At 37.8% G+C, this 11,515-nt stretch overlaps 1 pseudogene; it reads right to left on the reverse strand.

The window, feature by feature from the left end:
* Positions 1–1,113: 1,113 nt before the first annotated feature.
* Positions 1,114–8,278, reverse strand: LOC149547256 (G-type lectin S-receptor-like serine/threonine-protein kinase LECRK3; annotated as a pseudogene).
* Positions 8,279–11,515: the final 3,237 nt, after the last annotated feature.

Consider the following 11,515-nt stretch of genomic DNA (forward strand, 5'->3'; position numbering starts at 1 on the left):
TGTATAGAAGCTAGGGGGCCGCCTGCAGATGCTGGGATGTGGGGGATATGTGGGATGTGGGGATATGTGGTCGGAAAGATAGGAGTGATAATAACCGATGGCTGGTGCTTGTCAATGGTGCACCTCAGAGCTCATCGTCTACATCTTCCTAGACTGTGTTTTGATCAATTTCAAAATATTGATTTGTCCCTACAATATCATTAATAATAATAACAATAGAATCAAATACATGAATGTTAAGTATGTGCAACATAATACCAGTATAAACTTATGAGGAGTTAATCTCAAAATAAATACAATGATTTAGCTTATTAGACTAATCATTATGAAATGCAAATCAACATTGTTAAGAAAATCCCCAAATTAAGGTTGAAAATAGTGTTCATAACAAATCTGATCATTATCATACATGTCATTAAACTTGTCATAGGTGAGACATTTATTATCACAGACCAAGGTGTATAAAGTCTTGATATATGTCTATCATTTCCTTTGGTAATTGTTGTCTTTGATGCAGGAGAATTAAACCAAAAAATATAGCGAATTTTGATGCTAATAATCAAACTTCGCTAGAAAAGTGATAAAAAGATATCTAAACTCAGCTGTTCTTTCCGTAGGAAAAGCCTGTATAGAACAATATAATAGTTAAATCATTGCCTAAATTGATTATTAGTTTATTAAATCATAAAGTAAACTTCTTAAAATAAAAGAGAAAATAAGTTTGCTCTAAAAAACAAACATTTCTCTTGAAATAATATATGTTTGCTGAATAATTATTTTAAACCTTGATTCGATAAACTGTCCAAAGCATATATATTCCTAAACTAGAGGTAAAGAAGTAATACCTTCACTTTAAGTAGACAAATAAACGCTTAGCACCATAAAAATTAACCCGACATATTCCTTGAAGAATTAGTTTATCACTTACAGACTACGTATTTATTCTGTAAGATATAATTTAAGATTACAATACTAACTTAATTGGTCAAAATAACTGTTAATCGGTGATCACATCATTGTTCAAAGTAGCTGGTAGAATCTTAGAAATCTCTGAAATTAAACAAGAGTCATAGATCAAGCTGAAAACAATTATTAGACTGAATGGTTTTATTTTCATGTACGAGAAGATCCAGGATCAGGGGGTACCGTAATGTCAATAGTTCCTTCAAGCATCTGCACTACTTTTTTCATTGTTGGTCTGAGAAAGTAATCTTCTTGAATACACCAAAGCCCAACCAACACCATTCTTTCCAGCTGTGCTGCCTGAATACTTCTACATTTCTGATTCTAAATCAACTTAACAAGTCTACCACATTTGAAACACTGATAAACCCAATCAGCCAAAATCATTTCATTTTCTGGAACATTGATCTCGAGAATTTTTCTGCAACAGATAATTTCCAAAAGCATCACTCCAAAGCTATACATGTCCACATTGACAGTAACTGCATTACTTTTCTGCCAATCAGGTGCCATGTAACCGAGTCTTCCACGGGCAACAGTAAATGTCCTCGTTTGTTGTGCGCCAATCAATTTAGATATTCCAAAGTCGGCTATCTTAGCATGGTAATTCTCATCCAGCACGACATTTTGTGGCTTTATATCACAATGGAGGACAGGATTTGTGCACTCGTCATGCAAGTAGACGATTCCTCTTGCTGTTTCCAAAGCAATTTGAAAACGCACATACCAATCGAGATCTCTCGCCCCTTTAAATAAAACTTTGTCCAGAGAACCATTAGGCATGTACTCGTACACAAGAAGTCTGTGGGAGCCTTCATGGCAGAAGCCATAGAGTTTAACAAGATTTTTATGATGGCTTCCCCCAATTCTACCCATTTCTCTCCGGAACTCCTTTTCACCACTTTGTTGGTCTTGAATGACCTCCTTATCAAGTCTTTTCACAGCAATTGCTCTTCCATCAGATAAAACACCCTTGTAGACCTTCCCAAAAGCTCCCCTCCCTATTTCTTCCTTAAAGCCTCTAGTTGCGGCGTCAATCTCTTGGAGACTAAAGGCTTTCAACCCCACTGAATCAAACTTGTCATGCACTTTCAAGGCTCTCATCTTGGGGTGGCATATATAAAACAAAACAAAAACCAAGAACACCGAAAAGAGAAGGAAGCAACCCATAAGACTTATTCCAATAACCTCAAAAGCCTTCCCCTTCTCTACCTTAATTGCTTGTTTTGGTGCCATGGCCGGAATATCGTTGCAGACTCCAGTATAAACTTTTACAAACGTTGTCCGCGTAAGGCTTACACAGCCGTACACTATAGGAAGCCTACACTTCCAACTGTTGATATTGTGAAGGCCAACAATCATCATTGTTCCCTCCAATAATTGAGTCTCTTGGTTTCCAAAGACTCTTCATTTGTAATATTATTGGAGCCCATTTATATGCTGCTCCTGCTCATTTTGTAAATAACTTTTTCTTATTAATTCAATACTCTGCAGTCTGGACGTAGCTACTATTGTGGTGAACCAGGATAAATCCGATGTTGTGTATTTCTTCTTATTGCGACATTTAACTTCTTTGTTTAAATCCTTTCAATTGGTATCAGAGCACGAGGTGTGCAGATTGGAAAATTAGTGTTGAATTTTTCAGAAAGATGGAGGATTTGAAAATAGAGAAATTTATAGGCAAGAATTACAGCCTGTGGAAAGTGCAGATGCGTTCCTTGCTGGTTAAGCAAGACTTGGCTCTCGCAATAGAAAGAAAGTCTAAGAAACCGTCTACAATGACTGATGAAGATTGGCAAAAGATGGATGACAAGGCGATGGCATCCATTTTTCTCTCACTAGGAAAAAATGTCTTGTTCAATGTCTCAAATGAGACATCAACAAAAGATGTTTGGAACAAACTTCAAAATATGTATCAAACGACGTCGGCTGCAAACAAAATCTTCATTATGAAGAAACTCTACAAACTAAAAATGAAGGAGGAGATTGCAATGTCGAATCATATAAATGATTTGAACACCCTATTATGTCAAGCAAGCTTGGTTGGTATGACTCAAGATGACGAATCCAAAGCAATCATCTTGTTATGTTCTATACCTGACAGTTGGGATCCCGTAGTTACAGCTGTAAGTACTTCAAGCTCTACGAAGTCAAAGCTATCCTATGATGAAGTTGTTGCCACTTTATTAAGTGAAGACATGAGAAGGAGTAACAAAGACTCCTCATCCGGTGATGCTCTCACTATGGTTAGCACTGAGAGAAGAGGAAGAAGCCATCATAGAGGAAATAATAATTACAATCAGCGAAGATCAAAGTCACCCAATCGTTCAAGGTCAAGATGTAGGAATGGTGAATGCTGGTTTTGTGGTAAGCCTGGCCACACAAATAGAAATTGTCGGACTTACAAGAAAGCACAAGAAAATCTGAGGAACATGGAAGCAAATAGAGCCTATGAGAAAGATGAATGTGCTTTAGTTCTTTCTACAAGTGACACAAAATCAAATTCTTGGGTGATAGATTCTGGAGCTTCTTTCCATGCTACTTCATGTACAGATTGTTTCACAAACTACCATGAAGGTCAATTTGGAGAGGTATTTCTTGGAGACAATAAATCCTGCGAAATAGTTGGCAAAGGTGACATTTTGTTACAGTTGGAAGATGGAGGGAAATGGTTGTTAAAAGGTGTTCACCATACTCCCAAATTAAAGTGAAATTTGATTTCGGTCAGTCAGCTCTTTGCCCAAGGATATTATCCCTTCTTATATCTGAATATTTGGAAAGTTACCAAGAGTTCGAGAATAATTGCCAAGGGAAACAAAGTTGGCAATCTTTATCTCCTTGAGAAGCCTACTGAAATAGGGGCTGCTATGACAGTCATGGGCAGCAATGCAGCACTTTGGCATCAAAGATTAGGCCACATGAACAAAAAGGGCCTTGAGATAATGCTCAAAAGGGATCAACTACCGGGTCTCCAATCAGAAAATTTGGAATTTTGTGAACATTGTCTTTATGGAAAACAAAAGAGGGTCAGCTTCTTGAAAGATGGACATGATCTCAAGGAGAAACCATTGGAACTTGTACACTCGGATGTCTTTGGTCTGGTTGAGGTAAGCTCTTTAGGAGGTTCAAATTTTTTTGTTACATTCCTTGATGATTGTACTGGGAAAGTATGGATATACATGATGGAAAATAAATCTAAAGTTTTTTCTAAGTTTAAAGTTTTCAAAGCTCTTGTTGAAAACCAAAGGGGTCATAAGATTAAAAGTTTTAAAATGGATAATGGAGGTGAGTTTTGTTCATTGGAGTTTGACAATTATTGTGCAGATAATGATATTCGTAGGGTGAAAGTTGTACCCTACACCCCCCAAGAAAATGGGGCAGCGGAAAGACTCAATAGGACAATAATGGAGAAAGCTCAGTGTATGCTTTCTAATGCAAGATTGGGCAAAGAATTCTGGGCGGAGGCATGTAATACAACCGTATATCTCATTAATCGAAGTCCTTCTTCAAGGTTGAACTTCAAAATTCCAGAAGAGGAATGGAAAGGTAGAAGACTCTCTTATTCTCATCTTAAAGTTTTTGGTTGTCAGGCTTTTGCACATGTGCCCATAGAAAAAAGAAGCAAGCTGGATCCTAAATTCGAGCCTTGCATATTCATTGGCTATGGAGAGGATCCATTTGGCTTTAGGCTTTGGAGCTTAACTGATAAGAAGATTATTAGAAGCAGAGACGTTGTCTTCAATGAGAAAACATTTCTAGCATTAAATTCTCAGGAAATGTCTGAAAAAGAATTTGTGCTAATCGCTGCACAAAGGAATGTTGGATTGAATCCAAAAATAGTTTCTAACACTATTTCATATAGTCCCACCTCTGTACTATTTCCAAATTTATCATCTTCTTCCACTCCTGGGAACATAGGACATGATGATAGTTCTACACAAGAGTTTTTTGATATCTCTTCTCATGATTGGAATTTGTCTCTCCATCACGATCAAGCCTGTGAAAGTTTTTCAAACCAAAGTACAAGGGATCCTCTAACTAAAATGGGCTATCAGTCAAAGGACTATAATGCTCATCCACAGATGCAGGGTGGGCAAATAGAACCGCAGGACATCAATCTGGAGGATGAGAGTAATTCGCAGGTTGTGCCAATTGATATCCATGGAAATCCTGTCTATATACAGAGTACTCATAGTAAACGTATGTCACTATATCCATTTGAGCACAGTGGAAACTCAACCCACAATCTTGGCAATACACATGGGAAATTTTAGAGTGTAGGTCCAACTAAACCGCAGCCTACACATAATCTGCAAGGGGCAAATGAAAACCAGGTTCAAACACACGTAATAGAGGTGAATGTGCAGGGTGCAGAACTCCATCCGCAATGTATTCGAGCTATTTCATAGGGTCTGCAAATTGATTTGCAGGACATTAATGTGCAGGGTAATCATGGTGGGAGCACAAACCAGCATCTTGGTAATTCATGGGAACAGCTTCATGCAGAGGAGACAGTTTCACAACAATTTCATGGCAGTCAAAGTCCCTTTCATCGTGTAGGTAATATGGCAGGTAGAGGTAACATGTCTCCAAATCAACATAGTTTACATATCAGTTTTGAGGCACCCAATACAAATATATCACAGGGAGAAGGCACACTTCAAAATAATCTTCAAGCATTTGATCAAACATACCCTCATGATATTGGAAACAAATCTCACAGTTCCAATACACAACAAAGATGATACATTGTCTCAAAAGGAAGCCCTCATGAGTTATGTGATATGACCATTTCAGAATCTAATAAAAATCAAAGTGATGTCTATCCTAAAAGGATTTCTATTAATGATAGAGGAGAACAAGAAAATCCTCAAGGCCTGAGAAAGTCTACTAGAGAAAGGAAAATACCAGTTAAATTCTCTGATTATGAGTTATTGTACGCTGAAGAAGTAGAGCCTTCAATTCTAGTTTCAGAATTTTTAGAACCATCTACATTCAAAGCAACTCTCAATGATGTCAATAGTGATAAATGCCAAAAAACAATGCGTGAAGAAATGGATTCTTTACTCAAGAATTGAACCTGGGATTCGGTCTCTCTTCTGCCTAATCGAAGACCACTTAGGAACAAGTGGATATATCATGTGAAAGATGAAGTGGAAGACAATAAATGCATCAAAGACAAATTGGTGGTAAAGGGATTTGATAAAAAATAAGCGATAGATTTCAATGAAATCTTCTCACCGGTTGTCAAAATGACAACTATCCGAACTATTCTGGGATTAGCAGCTGCATGGGTTCTTGAATTAGAACAACTTGATGTGAAAATCACTTTCCTACATGGTGATGTAGAAGAAGAACTGTACATGGAGCAGCCACAAGGGTTCGTAAAGAAGGGACATGAACACCTTTATTGCAAATTAAATCAGAGCTTGTATGGCCTAAAACAAGCCCCAAGACAGTGGTATGTAAAATTTGATCGCTTCATGGCTGAGAATAATTTAACAAGATGTGAATCAGACCCATGTGTCTACTTCAAGAAACTTCCAAGTGGAGAGTTTGTCATCCTTCTTCTTTATGTCGATGACATGTTAGTAGCTGGCACAAACAAAAGAATCGTTAATGAGTTGAAGCAAAAATTGGCAAGCAAATTTGCAATGAAAGACTTAGGGGTGGCCAAAAAGATTCTTGGCATGAAAATCACAAGGGATAGGAAAAAGAGGGAAATCACTTTGTCTCAAAAACAATACATTGACAAAGTTGTTGAAAGATTTGGCATGGCTGAATCAAAAGCAACTCCTATTCCTCTTGCTGGTCACTTTCGATTAAGTTTTGAATTATGTCCTAAAACACAGGAAGAAAAAGAATTTATGGAGAAAATTCCATACAAATCAGCCATTGGTAGTATTATGTATGCTATGGTTTCCACTCGCCCCGACATTGCTCATGCGGTGGGAGTTGTGAGCAGGTTCATGAGCAATCCCGAAAAAGCTCATTGGGAAGCAATCAAATGGATACTAGGGTATCTAAAAGGCACTTTAGATTATGTTTTATGTTTTGGTGGAAACAAAGTTCAGCTACAAGGTTACACTGATTCTGATCTTGCTGGAGACTTGGATAAACGAAGGTCTACCACTGGTTACACCTTCACATTTGTTGGAGCTGCAATCAGCTAGGCATCACGGTTGCAACATTCCATTGCTCTTTCTTCAGCTGAAGCTGAATACTTAGCTCTTTCCGAAGGTGCAAGGGAAATGATTTGGCTTTAGTGGTTACTTGGTGACTTGAAAGTTCATCAAAATGAATATAATCTATTTTTTGATAGCCGTAGTGCGATCTTCATGGAACATAATCATTCATCCCTACGTCGCTCCAAGCATGTTGATGCACATGCTCACTTTGTTCATCATGCAGTCGAAGAGGGCAAGCTGAATGTTGTCAAGATTGACACCAAGATCAATCCGACTGATATATTCATGAAGGTTTTTGCCAAAGAGAAGTTTGAATGCGCTAGAACTTCTCTTGGGCTTGTGAAGAAAAGATAGATCATTCTTTGAGCAGGGTATTGGGTGATCAGTTGCAGCATTGGTTGTCCTTCAAGTGGGAGTTTGTTGATATTGTGAAGGCCAACAATCATCATTGTTCCCTCCAATAATTGAGTCTCTTGGTTTCCAAAGACTCTTCATTTGTAATATTATTGGAGCCCATTTATATGCTGCTCCTGCTCATTTTGTAAACAACTTTTTCTTATTAATTCAATACTCTGTAGTCTGGACGTAGCCACTATTGTGGTGAACCAGGATAAATTCGATGTTGTTTATTTCTTCTTACTTTGACATTTAATTTCTTTGTTTAAATCCTTTCACCAACAATTCATTGTTCCATCTACGATGCCGTAAATGACAACTGTACAAAAGCAATCAGCCAAGCATGCCTGCTTGCAAGCAGTTGCATTCATGGATGTGAAGTGTCCATATTCGCACCCATTCCAATCTGTTTGGTCAGTCTGCTGCATTTTTGGGCCACTCCCATCACAGCCGTGTAGTTGGGAAAATAGTATCTGGGATTTATTCCTAATGCATCCCTTTATATAGTCATCATTATCTACGAAATGGTATCCAGGTAGACAAGTGAAATTGTATGAAAGCTCTGTATGTCTTCAAATTCCATAGAGACCACAAAGCCCATGACCTACACCATCGCCTGCACAAGGATCCTCTTGTTGCTCAGACAAAACGCTGACAACGAGCAGAAGGTAAACAACATATATGAGATGAAGCAGTCTGTTTCTAGATTCCATACAAAAAGGAAAAGCCATAACCAATAATGGACTCCAAACTGTAAATAGTTGTTTATTTGAATCAAATGAGTCATGTTTATAGAGGACGAAGACAAGCAGTGAATAGTATGGAGTAGGGAAAAATGAAATTCCCTAGCCAATGATATTACAACAGAACGCAGTGAGTGTGGAGCAGGTAAGATATGAAGATTTTTGAGGCAGAGGAAAAATTTCATACGTTTCTTCTTGATTGATTTTTTTAAGTTATTTTGACGATTTCACTAGGCCATTGAAATGATACTTTTATCAAGTCTTTTTAAATAATATAAGAAATGCGTACAAGATGTTTTCCATGTCTTTTTATCAAACAATTTAAGAAACGCATACCACCCTAGCCGGAGGCCAACGGCTACCCATGTAGGAGGATCGACTACCTGGTTATGCCCGTCCCCCATCTTCATGCCTCCTCATGCCATCCACCTCCTGTGTATATGCCATCTTCCTGTTCTATGGCCGTACTCATCCTTGACAGTGACAGTGTTGAAAAACTTAATGCAGCATTAGAGTTTGCCCCTTCAGCCAAATGCTCACCTACCACCCAAACGTCCAGAATAGACAGAAAAGTTAATATGAGTAGGTGAGTTTTTTTCAAATTCAAAAAAGAGGGAGAAACTAGAATATGACAAAAGGAATGTTATTCATTCATTCAGAGAGTTTGCAGATCAAGCAGAATAGAGATAAGTTGCAGAGTTGAGCAGAGAAGGAAGAAGGAAAGAAGTTTGTGCCTGCAGTTGCACGTGCTTCCCCTGTTCACTGAGTAAGCTTGTTGTTGTTTGGATTTGTACTCTTGAAGTAGTGATTTCTCTAGGCACCATTGTATGTAACCATTAGAGTTGCAAGTTTAAAATTTTATTGAAGTTCGAAGTATTATATATTTAGCGTTATATTAGGGTTTTCTGGTTGAAGCCAAATGCTCCCAGATTTTGTAATAGTTTAATGAAAGATTGAGTAGAAAGAAAGCAAGCATACTTGAATCTATTGATCTTCCCTTGTATGTTGCATTTAAAAAATTTGTTTGAAAGCTTAAAGTTTTGGCTGTCTAGTTTTAATGTTGAATGCATTCACATTGGAATTTTCTAAGTTATAAACTTTAGTTGGAGCCGAGCTCACTCGGCATCCATTGGTGCCGAGCATTTCATTGTGGCCAAGCATTGCCTTTGTGTGCTGAGCTCACTTGACTTCCTTGTATTGAGCTAACTCGGAACCTATATTCTTCCTGTCACTTGGCACCTATCCTATCACTTGGCACCTTCAGGTGCTGACGAAAACTGGCACTCAACACCTTCATGTGCCGAGCAATTTTTTAAGTGCCAAGTATAAATTTTTGAGTTAGGGTTGTGAGTATTAAATTTCTTTTAATTGATATTTCTCACATGGTATCAGAGCTTTGAGGCCCCACATCCATAGTGAGTTAGGGAATTTTTTTCTTAGGATATTTGACATGGTAGGAGATGCAGGAAAGATATGGCAGCAGCCACCATCATTTAATAGATAGAATTATGATACATTTGCAAAGAAGATGAAGACCATTATGTTTGCAAATGATTTGTGTGAGTTTGTGGTAAATGAATTCAATGATGTAACAGACCCAACTCAATATGCTACCCTCGCAAATGCATAGAAGACTCATTTGAAAGAGTCAAGGAGGAAGGATGCTAAAGCACTAAGTTTGATTGAAGCAGCAATGAGAGAGTCTATATTCCCTAAGATTGCAATAGCAAACTATGCAAAGGAAGCATGGCATATGCTTGAGACAAACTTCAAGGTAAATGATAAAGTTCATACTGTAAAGCTACAGAACATAAGGAGGGAATTTGAGAACCTTCAAATGAAAGAGAATGAATCAGTTGTTGACTTTAGTTCAAGGACCTCCAATGTGATTAATCAACTGAAGTCAAATGGAGAAGACTATCAAGAGTAGAGGATAGTGAAAAAGATATTGAGGAGTTTTCCTCATAAATATAACCATTTGGTCATGACCATAGAAGAGGCAAAAGACCTCATTGTTTTGACAATGGATGAGTTGATGGGTTCTCTTCAAACCCATGAGCATAGGATCAATAGATCTACTTCTTCTACTTCCCAAGAGAAAGCATTCAAGGCTCAGTCAAATCCAAGAGGAAGGGGGAGAGGAAGAAATGGCTCAAGCAAGAACTCTAGAGGTAGAGGCCGAGGAAATGGAAGACAAAGAAATGCTGTAATAGAAAGCTCAAGAAGAGCAAATGGAGCAAGTAGCTCACAAAATACTTCAAAAGGAGGTAAGAAAAAATACAACTCAAATAAGAATAATGTACAATGCTACTACTATCATAAATATGGGCATTATGCAAATGAATGCTGAAATAAGCAGAATGATCAGTCAAGACAAGCAAATGTGGTTGATGTGAAGAAGGTAGCCATGAGCTTTGGTACCTCGACAGTGGATGTAGCAACCACATGAGTGGTAATGAAACCTTGTTTTCATTCATTGACAAGAGTTTCAAATCAGAAATTAAGATGGGTAACAATGGAACCCTACCAGTTGTGGGCAAAAGATCTATTATGGTTCGCGCCAAGAAAGGTGAGAAAAGAGATACAAAATATGTATTTTGCCCCTAGTATGAAGCACAATTTGATGAGTATTGGTTAGCTCATTCAAAATGGATACAAAGTGCTGATGGAGAATGACACATGTGTTTAAAAGGATGGGAGCAAGAACCTACTTGCAGTAGTTCAAATCACAAAGAACATAATGTTTCCCTTGAGAATTGAGATATGTTTCTCATCTCAAGTTTGTGCTGCACCTCTCACACAATCAGCTCTAAGGAGTGTGATTGAAGACCCCTCATAGCTATGGCACCTTAGGTATGGTCATCTTGGCTATGCTGGTTTAAATTTATTGTCAAATAAAAGAATGGTAGAAGGTTTGCCACACATAGAAAATTCTTGTGACAAGTGTGAGGCTTGTATTTTGGGTAAGCAACATAGGCTTCCCTTTAATTCTGGAAATTCTAGGAGGGCTAGATATCCATTAGAATTAGTGCATACTAACCTAGTCGGTCCTATGCAGGTTACTTCCATTTGGGGGAGTACTTATTCATGACATCCATTGACGATTTCAGTCATAGAACATGGGTGTATTTTTTAAAGAATAAATCTAAAGCATTTGATAAATTTGTAGAATTTAAAGCCCAAGCTGAAAGAGAATGTGGACATTATATCAAGTTCCTAAGATCA

This window comes from Cupressus sempervirens, chromosome 7 (assembly GCF_028749045.1).
Source record: "Cupressus sempervirens isolate cs-2001-9-10 chromosome 7, ASM2874904v1, whole genome shotgun sequence".
In the NCBI taxonomy this organism is placed as follows: Eukaryota; Viridiplantae; Streptophyta; class Pinopsida; order Cupressales; family Cupressaceae; genus Cupressus; species Cupressus sempervirens.